We start from the raw sequence: 13114 nt of genomic DNA on the forward strand, positions 1-13114 counted from the left end.
CTTTTCAGTGGTTTTGAAGCCAAGTAATAAAACAAGCCCAAAAGAAAAAATACATTAGGTAGGGTTTGGAGATATGATTCTGATCCTCTGGTTTCAGGTGGACAACATAGATGAGTAGTAGACAAAAGCCTTTTCAAGTTATATTTGTTGCTTTGCACACACACACACAGATGTATATGACATATACTATGCATCTATCCATGCACCAGTAATTGTATTCTATGCCTTTTATTTAGAAGTCACTGGTTTGTCACAACATAAACAGTCTTTTCTGCAGATCTCGCCTCTGCCTCCTCCTTTCTTCTCCATGCAGAATTAGCCAATTATTTCCCCAAAGAGGGAGGTAGTAATGTTTCGGTTTGTGAGCAATGAAATAATTAGGTCTCTCAATACATTTTTTAAAATGGCAAAAGCTATAGGTGCATTTTAATACTTGTAGATACTAATTTCAATAGGATTCTAAAGTTTTAAGGTTGCACTGAGTTGCACTTCCTTTCTGTTCATAATACTCACTGCTATTTAATACCACTCTGCACAAAAACTTGGCATGGCTGCCATAGTAACTGTGAAATTGCAGGTACTGAGCTGTTGATTTAAAAATCACTTAGCTGTGTTTGGGGAGAGCTGCTGTTCTCATGGGGATAAGCAAAGAGCTGGGCTTCTTCATAAGCCTCTACTGCTACAAGCTGATGGCTCTAATCCTGAAATGAGGGAGGCAGCTGTGTCAGCAGAGCTTTGCATTGAAATCTCTGAGACTCCCACCGCTACACCTGAGCCTGGGTTTGCAAACTAAACTGTTAGTGATGGAGCGGGCACTGGTCCATTTCTGGAACTCAAAACACCTCTGAGCGGAGTGGTTGTGGGTCAGGTTGTTCACTGGTAACAGCCATTGATCCTTTTGGAAGAAGCTTGCAGGCTCTGTTGTGCTTGAATGTCAAGGACATTGACCTTCTTGGAATTAATTTCTTAAATTGCATTATACTTCCCTAGCAACTTGAGCTGAAACTTGCTCTTGCAACCTCCTCAGGGACCCTTAGTACTGATGAATTTTTCTATATGCTTGTTGAAAAATCACAACGTTGTTATTTGGGTACTGGTCTCTTCTATCAAGTAACTAGTGATAGGACGAGAGGAAATAGCCTCAAGTTGTGCCAGAGGAGGTTTAGATTGGATATTAGAAAAAATTTCTTTACTGAAAGGGTTGTCAGGCATTGGAACAGGCTGCCCAGGGAAGTGGTGGAAACACGATCCATGGAGGTGTTCAAAAAACACGTAGACGTGGCACTTCAGGACATGGTTTAGTGGGCATGGTGGTGCTGGGTTGACGGTTGGACTCTATGATCTTAAAGGTCTTTTCCAACCTGAACGATTCTATGATTCAATGATTTTATTTCTATTCAATAGGAAGAGAACAGAGTAGCTGAAGCTGTGGACAAATCACTGAACTGTCCTATTAATGTCCCTTGAATATTCCATGCATGGGCCATGCCTTAGGGATCACATTCTGGATAGCAATGCCAGTCCATAGTGACAATTTTGCTAAATATTTAGGAAGCAGAAAAATTACTAGCACGGAAGACTGCATCTATTGCTGGTGTATATAAGTAAGTGTTAAGTAGAGTAGTTGTGTTCCAAACCACTGTCTGCAGCACCTAATTCTCTGAAGGTAGGACTCAGCAATCACGTGATATTTAATATGTGATTAGTCTGTTATGGGAACGAAGAAAACATCACTGATATCATCAGCCCACAGTTAGAAGCTCCCATTGTTTTCATTAGCACATCTACATGCTGAACAATTTCAGGAATGAGGTCTAAAGATGGAATGAAATTATGTTATTTTTAGGTTGATTTCTCAAGTTTCAATTTGCATGATCGCTTTTTCCAAGATTGACCTTGGGTTTGAGAGAACTCCAGATAAAGCAAAACTACTGAAACCATTACTGTCTGGTGACTACCAGTCTGGTTATACCAGTGACAATTACTTCTAGGTGCTTAAAGCTTCTAAGGCTTGATTCTGGCCTACTAAATTCACATGAGTCTTTCCATCCCTGCTAGCAGAATCTGAATTAGGCTTGTACAGAATTTTTTGTTCTTTAGGTTCTGTTTCATGAAGAAAAGTCAATGTTACCATCTCTGTTTTACAGATGGGTAGAACTACCATGCAGTGAAGTGACTTGCCCACTACTATGTAAGAGGTTATTTACAACAAAATCTTCTAACTCTCAGCTTGACACCTTATCTCCATAAGTGTCCTATCTGTGAATACCTAGTTAACTGCACCAGCTTTAAACATTCTCCTGCAGAGATTTGGCTGGGAGGCTAAAGAAAGTGTTCAGCAGATCTCCCAGGTGAGTAGTTTGTTTCACAACTACCTCATTTGTGTGGTTTCCACTTTCTTTTTTTCCTGTCTCATGTATCTCCATTTGCAGAAAAGTGCTATTAAAATGCCTCGAGTGTTTCCAAGCAAACACTGAATTTCAAAATGGGGGAGAGGGATTCTGAAAAAAAAAAAACTTAGGAGAACTGCTGGATTTTGCATTAGTATATTCTGCTTATTGTGGAGAAGCACAGTAGAGACTGCCCATGCACTTGCTGCATGGCTCATCTCTTTTGTCATAGCAAATGGTTGCACAGTGTCATAGTGACTTCACCAGTGCTGCTGGTTTTGATTATAAGCTGGAGTTTGACACTGAATCTCCACCTGTTTGAACTGCACTTGACTTTCAGAGTATCAGTGGACATAATTGTTTGATATATTCATTGACCTCAATCTATGCTTGGAAATGTGGCACTTGTACAGAAGTTGTTTCTACACTAGGAAAGTCTCCCCAGTCCTCTTCCCTTAAGTGAACACTGCCATTCTCCAACAGCTGCCAAGAATCAAGTTCCTGGTTTACTCTTCATACCTTAGATGTCTTAAGAAATTGTGGGCTAGGGATGGTCCCAATTCAAACTGCTTCCTCTTGGGGTTGTAGCTGCTCCCCCGCCCTTTGTCTCCCATGTGTCTACAGAGCTGGGAAGCGGTCACTTACCCCAAAGACTGGATGAGTTGAAAGGCACTCTCAGGGTGGACCGTTTTCAGTCCTTACAGGATTGTAAATCCAATGCCTTTTCCAGCCCTTATAGAAACTTCTGTAGGTTGTAACCACTTTGACTGAAACAGGGCTGAGAGAAACTCCGTAATTCATAGCATGGTATCCATGCATATTTACCCAGGAGTCAATATCTCACTACATGAACCATGCCAGATTCTTTGACATTGTGCTAAAGAAGATGGGGTCTTCTAAGCTCTAGATCAGAAATACAGCAATTAAGAGACATAGTGCTGTTTCCTTTGGTCATATTAGGTCACTGGCAATCTCTTGCAGAATACAGACTGTCTTCCTCTGGTCTATCCTTGTTTAAGGATTAAAAGAGACAAGGACCCAGCTTGAGTACCTACAAATACCCTGAATAGCCATTTGCCATGCCACAAAGGCTTGGGGAACTTCAAGGTTCTGCGGCCCTGTTACAAGGAAGGGGGTTGACAAGCAGGAAGGAGGTATGAGCAGCTGAGTGCAAAACAGGGCCAGAACTGAGAAAGGCATTTGCTTGAAAGATTAAGATCTTTTTACTGGGGACACCTTGTCTGACTAAAGTTACATTCCACACTAGCACCCCATGTACACCTAAAAATAAATCTACAGCTTGTCTAGATCTCAACTGTGCTGTTACAGCCCTGATCCCAAACTTGGGACTGCCATTATTACAGTCTGTGGATAGTCCCACTCCTGACCAATTAAGAGTATCCTTTGGTTCTCATGCAGAACTTGAGGGTCATTTTCATATGCACATTTTGAACCCCTGTCGCTAACCCTAACATGCACAGTAGCTGCCTGAAGTCTTTTATGAAGAAGGATCTCCGTGAGGTCCCTCACAGCAGAGACCTTTAATCCAACTGGATCTCTGCAGAAAGTAATGGTACATTGTCCATTGAGTGACTTAATTACTCTTCTGTTTTTCAGTCCTCTTGCACTTTTCTGGTGATATAAAAGGGCTGTTAATGTGGCAAACATTAGTTGTGACATACTACACTGGCAAGAGGAAACTCTCTTGGTATGATGTTTTTCCCTGGCTCTTGGGCTAGTGACAGAATGGTACAGAAACAGAGGTGCATGGCTAAGGTGAGGGTGGAGAGCTGCTGTGCTCTAGCTTTTCTTAGCTACAAGCCTATTAGCTGGAAGTGGGAAGTAGAGCAGCTGTGAGGCTGCTGTAGTTGCTGCTGGAGGACAGAATTTCGCAGCTGTCTTTATTCTAGAGAAAACGCAAAGATCTTACATTCCTTTCTGCATCCTGTTTTTGCAGAATCAGTTTTGCCTGATACTTTTTGTGCTAAGCAAATGATTATGATGAAGTTAAGAGTATGAATCCAAGTATTCAAAGACATTTACTCTGATTTGTGGACGGGTTAAGAGCTGGTCAGCATCTGAAAATACCCATTGACTTTATATCCCTAAACTTCTCTCTGAGATGCTGCATGGAAAGGAAATATTTACAGTTCAATTCCCTACTCTCTTGAGTCTCTTCAATTCAAATTTCACTCCCGTTAGCAAGTTGTTTTTATTTTAGTTGCCTGGATAGTGTTTACTGCCCGATAATGTTCATTGGCCACTCATCAGTTGCATCAGTATAAATCACTTTATTTTTTTATACTAGACTCCATCTAAACTCTGCTGTGCTTCTTCACTGATTAAGCAAGGGTCAGAGTGTAATAGCAAATCAGGAATCAGGAACTGCACACTGAGAAAAATATGCTTTTCTTGAGTTAGTACATGGCTATAGTGATTTCTGAGTTAACATAGAATTTACTGACAATTAAGAATAAGATTAGTAGCAATAAACTTCATGCTGTCACTCTAGAAAATTATCAGAAATGTCTATCATCTATTTTTTATAATTCTTTCAAAGTAGTGTTTGGGGGTAATTGGGGGAGACTGTAAACAAAATACTTTGCTCAGGACCTGATTCAGCAAAATAAAAATTATGCTTCTGTGCCAGACAGTCTTCGGCTACAGAAATCAATTTTTATGGGCTCCAGAGCCTCATGCAGGATTAAGAAACATGGATCCCATGGGTAGGGGGTCTTTTTTGTTGTTGTTAAATCAGGTCCTTCGAGTGAAAGGGATATAACTAAATTAAATTAGAAAAAGGATTATGGAGAAGGTATATTAAACCACAGACAAAGGATGATGAAATGATGAAATTATGGCTTGGAGGGTATGGAAGGAAGTATAGCATAGAGAAGAACAGCATAGAAAATACGGGTTTGAACCTTTGAAAATGAGTAATGGTGTGTCAGCATGGGCATGACTGGTTTTCAAAATGGCAGTGAAAAAAATCCTAAACTGGTAGGTTTGTGAATTTTTTCTGCTGGAGAGTAATGAAAATTATTTTTTCCCATGCAGACTATCTGAAAAAAAGAAGGTAATTTAACTAAGTAGCTCTATTGTCATACCAAGTACTTACTCTTTGCATTAATACCTTGCATCAGGTTTTGTGTCACAATCTCAGTGAAGTTACCTATAGTCTGTGACATTCCTTGTTCTTTTGCATTAAAGAACTGTATTGTAATCTCCTCGGCTGCCAAACATGGAGCTCAGGTTGATGGGAATTGGAGAAAAACTTCACAGAATAAAATGTGATAGTCTGTAACATACACAAGTTGCAAGCAACGTACAGTAATAACAAGTAAATGTTAACAAACAGAGCGAAAGAGAGAAAGAGAAAAAGAGAGAAAATGTGAAGAACATGTAAAAGAATTAAGATTCCTATATAACAACTTGATTTTAGTTACCCCAATATTCTAAGGCCATTAAAATAAAAATCTTTATTAGTTCTAGGTATCTTTAATAGAGTTTCCTGCTTTTTATATTACTGCATATTTTGAAAGTTGCTATGAATCTCTTCTGAGTAGATGTCACACTGATGGACTTTACACTGGCATGAGAGCAGAATTTAGTATGCTACATGAATACGCAGAATCCTTCCGACCAAACCTACCTCTTCAACATTTACTCACCACCGTGTTGACCTGGGTCCCTCCAGGAAGCCGTGTCCCCCAGTAAAGGCACTCCAGTGACGGTGGTGACCGCCTCTCCCAGTACTAACTGGCCAACATAGTAACATCACTCCCAGAGAATATCACCTCTGAGAGGTACTACTTCTTGAAGTGAGGTGACAGTATGTTGGCTGCCTACCTATTGGTACTGCTAGAGGAAGTACAGGAGCTCTAGTTAAGTAGATCCAGTGCATCTTGCTATTACAAGTATTATTGGATATGTGCTTAATACAGTGCTGAGAACTGTTGCTCCTGGAAGTGCTGCATTGCTAAGAGCTCTGAAAGATCCTTCCTAGTTTTATCCTGACACTTCTGGGGTTTCACTTATACCCATCCTGGACTTCTGAGAGTCTCACTAACACCATATTCTGTAGAGCACTAACACCATATTCTGTAGAGCACAGTGGGGGATTGACAGGTCAGGTAGAGGTTGCAGGAAAATGCAGTCAGGTGAGTCATGCTACGATCTTATATTACTGCTCTGACTGAGGAATACAGTATGATGATCTGTACAGTATGGAAGGTGTCTGAGACATGGAGCATGGATGAATACAGAGAACAATGACAGCAGGAATGGTAGATTGCTTGTTATTTCAGCTTTGTGCTTTTAAACAGACAAGCAAGTAACCAAAAGGCTTGGAGAAAATTTCCAGCAAGTACAGAGTAAGAGGGATATAAGCAAGTAGACTGAGCGCAGAGCTGGGACCTCACACCCTAGACCCTTTTGTCCCTGGCCTTTTGTAGTAACGGGTAAGTGACCCCATCTATCTAGTTCTACTGCAGCAGAGATGTACTTCTTGCATAGAGGTGCCTTTTGTTGTATCTGTCCTGCAAACACCAGTCAAACTCAGTCCAGCAGAAGGGATAGATGCCAAGACCACCTCTTTTGTATCCCAGGAATGCATTCTGCAGTGGATGGCATGGGAGCTGCAGTGGCAGGCACATGCTTGAGAAAGAGGATTTACCATATTTACATCTGCCTTGTGCTGGAGGATTGGCACAGGTTGGCCTTATTTGGCTGGAGTACTTATATCTGTGTTTTCCCATCACTAAAAGTGCCTCGTGCCCATTAAGTTATTAAGGCATGAAAAGTCCTAAGATTCATTATTTAGTTCTGCAATTGTTTTTCAGCTTAGTGCAGTCCTGCCCCTACACCCACTCATCCCTGGCTGTGGCCAGACCACAGGGGGCTGTGTGGGGAGATTTTTTTTTTTTTTTTCTTTAATGTCTCAGTGCCAGAGAAAAGCGGGAAACCCAAAGCACTGTGCTTGAATTCATAGCTCCTCCTTTTTGTTTTCAAATGACTTGGTATAGAGGATGTTATTTTTTATTCAAATTCTAAAGTAAACAAGCACCATGGTACAAGTGACACCCACTGGTTGTATCTCTACAAGAAATGACAGATGAATAATTGTACAACAAACTATTACGTTATATTAGTTATAAATTCTGCTTTGTGTGTGACCCAGAGCTATGAGATGGCAGAAATGCCACATGGGGCAGGGGACAAGGAATAGATCCAAATTGCTTCCACCTAACTGTAGGCACTTAACTGAGCATCTTAAGTTAGAGCTGCAGTCACCTTGAGATCACTTCTGGAGAAAGCCACCTCCAGAGGGTAATTCAGATCATAAATGAGTGAATTACTCTCGGAGACTGCCTGATTCTTCTTCCAATATGAGGGGGGCCTCAGGAAAATGCATCTCAAGTTAGATGAGAAGAACTGAGTGTTATTCCTTTTATTTTGAGCTGTTACAATTTCTACATTAGACCCACAGGACTCCATCTTCAGTGACATTACGATGCGATCGTTACCTCATTTGCTATTTTGGAGTGATGAATTTTTGATTTTTAAAGGCTAGGAAGGCTAAGTATAGGGATGAAAGAAAAACCATCTCCCTGTTACCTTTTCCACTGCCTTTTTAGTATTTTTTATGTCCAACACATTTAAACATCAAAGTCTTTTGAGCTGAAACAGACCTAAACGCTTTGCAGTTACGTTGCTGTCTACTGTCCGTCTTAGAGAGAGGGTCAAAGGTTTTATGACACTAAAATTATATGAGATTTTCTTTAATGTTCAAAGGCATTTGATCAGAGAATTTGCTTCCCCGCGGATTGAAGGACCACCACAGTGACTACATACCTATGGCTTTAATAATGCTTTGCTATCCATAAAAGCCACTGAAGTTCACAAACTACAGCGAAATGTTAGGCAGCATAATGGGCCTGTAGCAAGAACTGCCAGGAGTCCCCAGCTCCCACTGAGCATTGGCACTAGAATTACAGTGCTCAGCACACTTCTGACATTAGAACTGGTGTATTGCACAAGGAATACAGGTTATTTAGGTTATGGTGACAGAAGGGATGAAAAATGAAGCCCTGAGAAAAGAGCAGCTCCTTCAGAAAGCATGAGTGATAAAGCCAAAATGGATAATTCCACATTATTTCTTTAAAAGGAGATCAGCGCTCTCTCAGGAAATTGCATTGAAATAATAGGTTCCTAGCGTCACAGCTTGCTCCAGTTCCTCTGACCATGGAGTACACTGGAGTCACTATAACTATGTAGTTCCCCTCTGTCAGTGATAGACTTGGATTGCTTTAACTATTCAGACATAGGAATAGTCAAGGAGTGGGTTATGGAAAATTGTTTTTTTGCTTTTGGGCAGGTAAGTAAAACAACCACAGAAGTTTTTCTGAAGCTGAAGACTGTATTAGTAATGACAGACATTTTCCCTCTTCTCTTAGGCACCTGAATTCTAGTAATATTTCTTCCATTTTTACATTCCTTTACAGCTACGCAATGAGTAGAGAATTTTGCCATCAATACACTGTGAAAAGGCTGCACAATACATTTGTATGAAGATACGATATCCTTGGAGTATAGCTTAAGTGAAGCTGCATGCAGAGGGGATCCGAGAGGTGAGAAGTTCTTATTTTGGCCATATTAAAGTCAATATAAACACTGTGAGTGCTGGTGTTGTAAATATATATATATATACAAAAACAATAAAAGGTTGGGTTGGATCTCTGAACAACCCCAAAATAACCCATCACCTGTGCTTATGTATTATAGATGCATTCTTAAGACCATTGTTCTGTGGCACCAGACAGTACTGTAGACATCAAACGAAGTTATGAATTCCATTCATATTCTAAATTTCTTTTACAGTGTTGGAAAACTACATTCACCGCTTCATCCTATGGCAACTTTAAGATGGAACCATGCAGTCAGGTCAGCCTATCCTTCAGGTAAGCACGCAGCTCACAGAATAGAGGGACTGAAGAGCTGAGTAACACTTCAAAAGAAAACTGAGAGCTTTCAAGATTTGTTTTGCTTGTTTTGATTTTCTTACAAACTTGTACCTTAAAGTATTTCACTATGTATACCGAGACAAATTACTCATACCTGTAGGACAGTGTGTGGTTTGGGACAGAAATCAGCTAAGTTTAAGTGGTTGAAGCTGGCTTGTTCTGTTTTGCTTCTGTTTGAAGCAAATTTTGCTTTGCTTTTTTTCTGTTTTGCTTCTGTTATGATACTGACTGGAATACTCAGAAACCTTTAGATAAAAGACACTGCAGCACAGCAGACTATGGTTGACTGATGCTTATTTAGTTACGTTCAACTAGTGGCTTTGCCACAGACTTTTCAAGTGATCTTGCTCAATTAAATTAAGCCATGTGTCAAATGAAAATACTGGAGATTACTTCCATTTTCTCTTTGCTGTCGACTTAGCCTGTTGGGTATTTGATTGTAATATAGTGGTTGTCACATATACAACAATGGCAAAATGAAGCCCTGATCTTGAATGGGGCCTGTAAAGAACATTGCAACATAACAAAGTTAATAGTTTGACATGGTGATGCTAGAACTTGGTGTGTATATTTTAAGTGAGGGGACACCTGGTCCTCTATAGGCTGAGATATCCCCAGTCAAAGAGTTTTAGTCAAATTGGTCAGGTGAGATCTGCTCCTTTGTATCAGGCCCAGTTCCTCCGGACACTATATAAGCAGTATCTTGAGAATTTGCAGGCATCGAAAACTGCCTTGAAGAAGATTTTTTTGTAGAGAGGAAATCTCTACTTTCTTAATGCTGCTGGTGAAAGCCTGCTTGCAGCAGTAGCTCTGCCATCCTCTACTCTGAAGTACCTTTCCTCCCCTTCTGCTGCTTTCCCAGCCACCCATTTATGGGATCGGACGGGATGGAGAACAGGAAGGGTTGCTGCAGAAAGGGGAGGCATGGTAGAATCAAACTCTGACATTCTTTATATCAAATTAAAATCAAGTGCTGTTATTTAAAGATACCCTCCTGCCAGGTGTAGATTAGCCCAGGACTGAGCTGCTGAGAATGTTGGGGACAATTTAAAAATTTAATTCAAACCTACCAGAATTTAAATTCAAACCATCTTTGCTTTGCCTGCAAATGACGATAGCATCATTGGCAGCAGCTGTGCAGCCTCTGGACAAAGTTCTGCTGTTTGCATGTCTGTGCCAGTAAAGTGCTCCTTAGCCTGAGAGGAGGCACTGGGCTGTGGCTGTGCAGAGCTCTCCATAGAGCCCCCTTGGGCCTGTGTGTATGGACCGAGAACAGCTGTGAACTGCTGACTTGGTGCATGAGAGGGCTATAGAGAGATAGTCGTATGTGTAATTATTTCATACTCATCACTGTATTGTGAAGTGTTTAATCATTCCACTACACATAATATATGGAATTAATAACTTCATGTGATGTCCTTTACACCTGAGGAGTTAAACAGGCTTTTTTGGAATAATGTGTTAGATATACATCATATGACCTTATATCACCTAGACACTGTCACACTGAAGCTTTACAGTGAAAAATTACAAAAAATATCTTGGACAACTCAGGCATTTTTTTAGAAAAGTTAGGCACCCATTTTGTGTTCCTTGTACAATGTTAACTGGTTGTTGACAGTTGGTGCTGTTAACCAATCCAAATATTTTACAGTGTGGGCAACACTCATTGCTTGCAAGTCTCTGTTTTCATATAATGTGCAGGTTATAGTTTCAGGAACAAGTCAGTGCCTATGAATGCTTCATATTTCATAAGTGAACCTCAACATCCAAGGCAATGCAGATCTTGTTTTAACAGTTCGGTTCTGATCTTACTTACTATTTTTTACTTTTCTCTTGCACACATATAGATCTTGCCCTGTTAGGAAGCTAAGAGATGCAGGCAATATTTTTTGCTGCTACTGGTGCATAATAATTATCAGAAACAGAACTCCAGCAACAGTGTTACCGAGTCCATTTTGTTAGCTGAAGTATAAGTGTGCTTTGTTACTTCTTAAAATATATATGCTTGTATTCATATATAAAAATAGTCTCTCGATTATTGCAGAAGTAGGTAAGTTGCTGTTACTATCAATAAATACATCATTGATATTGTGGTAACAGCTGATTTTAGAGCACTGATGGTGGCAAAACAGTTCCACATTGAACCAAAATTACACGTATTCTCAGGATACCAGTGTGGAATTGCACTGAACTCGTAGAGTTCTTAGTCCTCTAGTTCCCAGAGAGGACCAGGGTAGGTAATGGAAAGAACTTTCTAAAGCCAAGGGATTTCTGAGAAGAAAGTCACTCTGTAGCTGACTGCTAAAGTACTCAAGAGTCTGGCATCTCCTGTGCATTGGAATTGGGTAGTTGGCATCTTGCTCACAGTAGCAGACATGCAATATACTTTGTGCCCTCTTTCCCTCTTGATACATGATGCCACAGACATCTACTTAGGAGGAAGTTTGGTGCTTGGACATGAGTTGTGATAAGCATTTGCAACCTGAGGGGAATGGATGATAAAACCATATGCTTATGCGCCAAAGATACAATAGGAAAGAGACAGTCTATCAGTCATGTGAATTGTGATTGGCCTGTTGCAATGGAATAGCCTTTAACAACAAAAAAAAGAAAGCTATTTACCTTCTGAATGGATTTTACATAGTTGCACAAGAGGGAAAAGAAATAAGAAAAGAAGAGAGAAGAGAAAAGAAGAGAAAGATTCCCACCAGCTCTTCCCCTCCAAAATTAGCATTGGCATTGGTGAAGTCACACACAAAGGAAAGTCTAACTTTCTTTGTGCCTCTTACAATGACATCAACATGCATGGCTATGAGATGACGAGAGAATACCTCACTCACAATGAGTAACAAATTAGAATTTTCTTCAAAGTAAAAAAAATGATAACACAAGACCATCATAGGTATATGCTAGCTCTTTCAAAACATCTCTTTTTGACTAGATGTCTGTTAAAATCACTTGACTGGCAATCTGTTCTATCTAATACAATACAGGGGGATATTCTGAATAGGCTGAAGAATGTCTACTATGCAACTTGGCTGGAACATCTGCCAAAAATGAAGTTGGCTTTGTTTTCAACATGGTTATCTACTTTGAAATTAGTCCATAGAATAAATAGTGATATTCCATGGGTAGAGGTAGATTATGGGGTTTAAATAATCAAATTGGAGCCCCGTAACTTTATGTGCTATAGGAGGATTCTCATAAAACTGAGATATTCCCATAATTAACCACTAGCCATGGGATATTATAATATATTCCATGGTGACTAGTATTTTTTCCATTTCCCTCCCCCCTCCCAGCAGAATTACTATGATTAATTTTGCTCTGGTTTCACATATTGCTAACATGAATCAGCATAATTAAAAATAAGAATACCATATTATGAGGCAATCACTGTTTAGGCCAAACCAGCCAGTAATGACCAGTCAGACCTTTTCTAGTTGGCCTTTGCTGCTAGAAGGTTGAAAGAGCTGTAACTCACCAACCCATACTTGCAAAAGGAGCGTGTTTTAGAAAATGTGGTTCAAAATTCTTCATAGTTCTAAATGCTAAATTCTAGTGGAATATTATAGAATAGATTGATTTGCATACCATGGAATAAACATCCTTACATCTAGTCTTGTCTCAGAGTGAGTTGTTTTGCATTAGTGTCAAGAATTTGAGCTGTTGTTCTACTTTGCAGTTAATAATCAGAAA

General features: G+C 40.0%; 1 protein-coding gene across 5 annotated transcripts in view; it reads right to left on the bottom strand.

Annotated features, from left to right (window-relative positions):
* The window catches only part of KCNC1 (potassium voltage-gated channel subfamily C member 1), a 132293-nt gene that overhangs the window by 23496 nt on the left and 95683 nt on the right, over positions 1 to 13114 (bottom strand). The gene's annotated exons all lie outside the window — the stretch shown is intronic.

The sequence above is a fragment of the Harpia harpyja genome, chromosome 16 (genome assembly GCF_026419915.1).
Source record: "Harpia harpyja isolate bHarHar1 chromosome 16, bHarHar1 primary haplotype, whole genome shotgun sequence".
NCBI classification, from domain to species: domain Eukaryota; kingdom Metazoa; phylum Chordata; class Aves; order Accipitriformes; family Accipitridae; genus Harpia; species Harpia harpyja.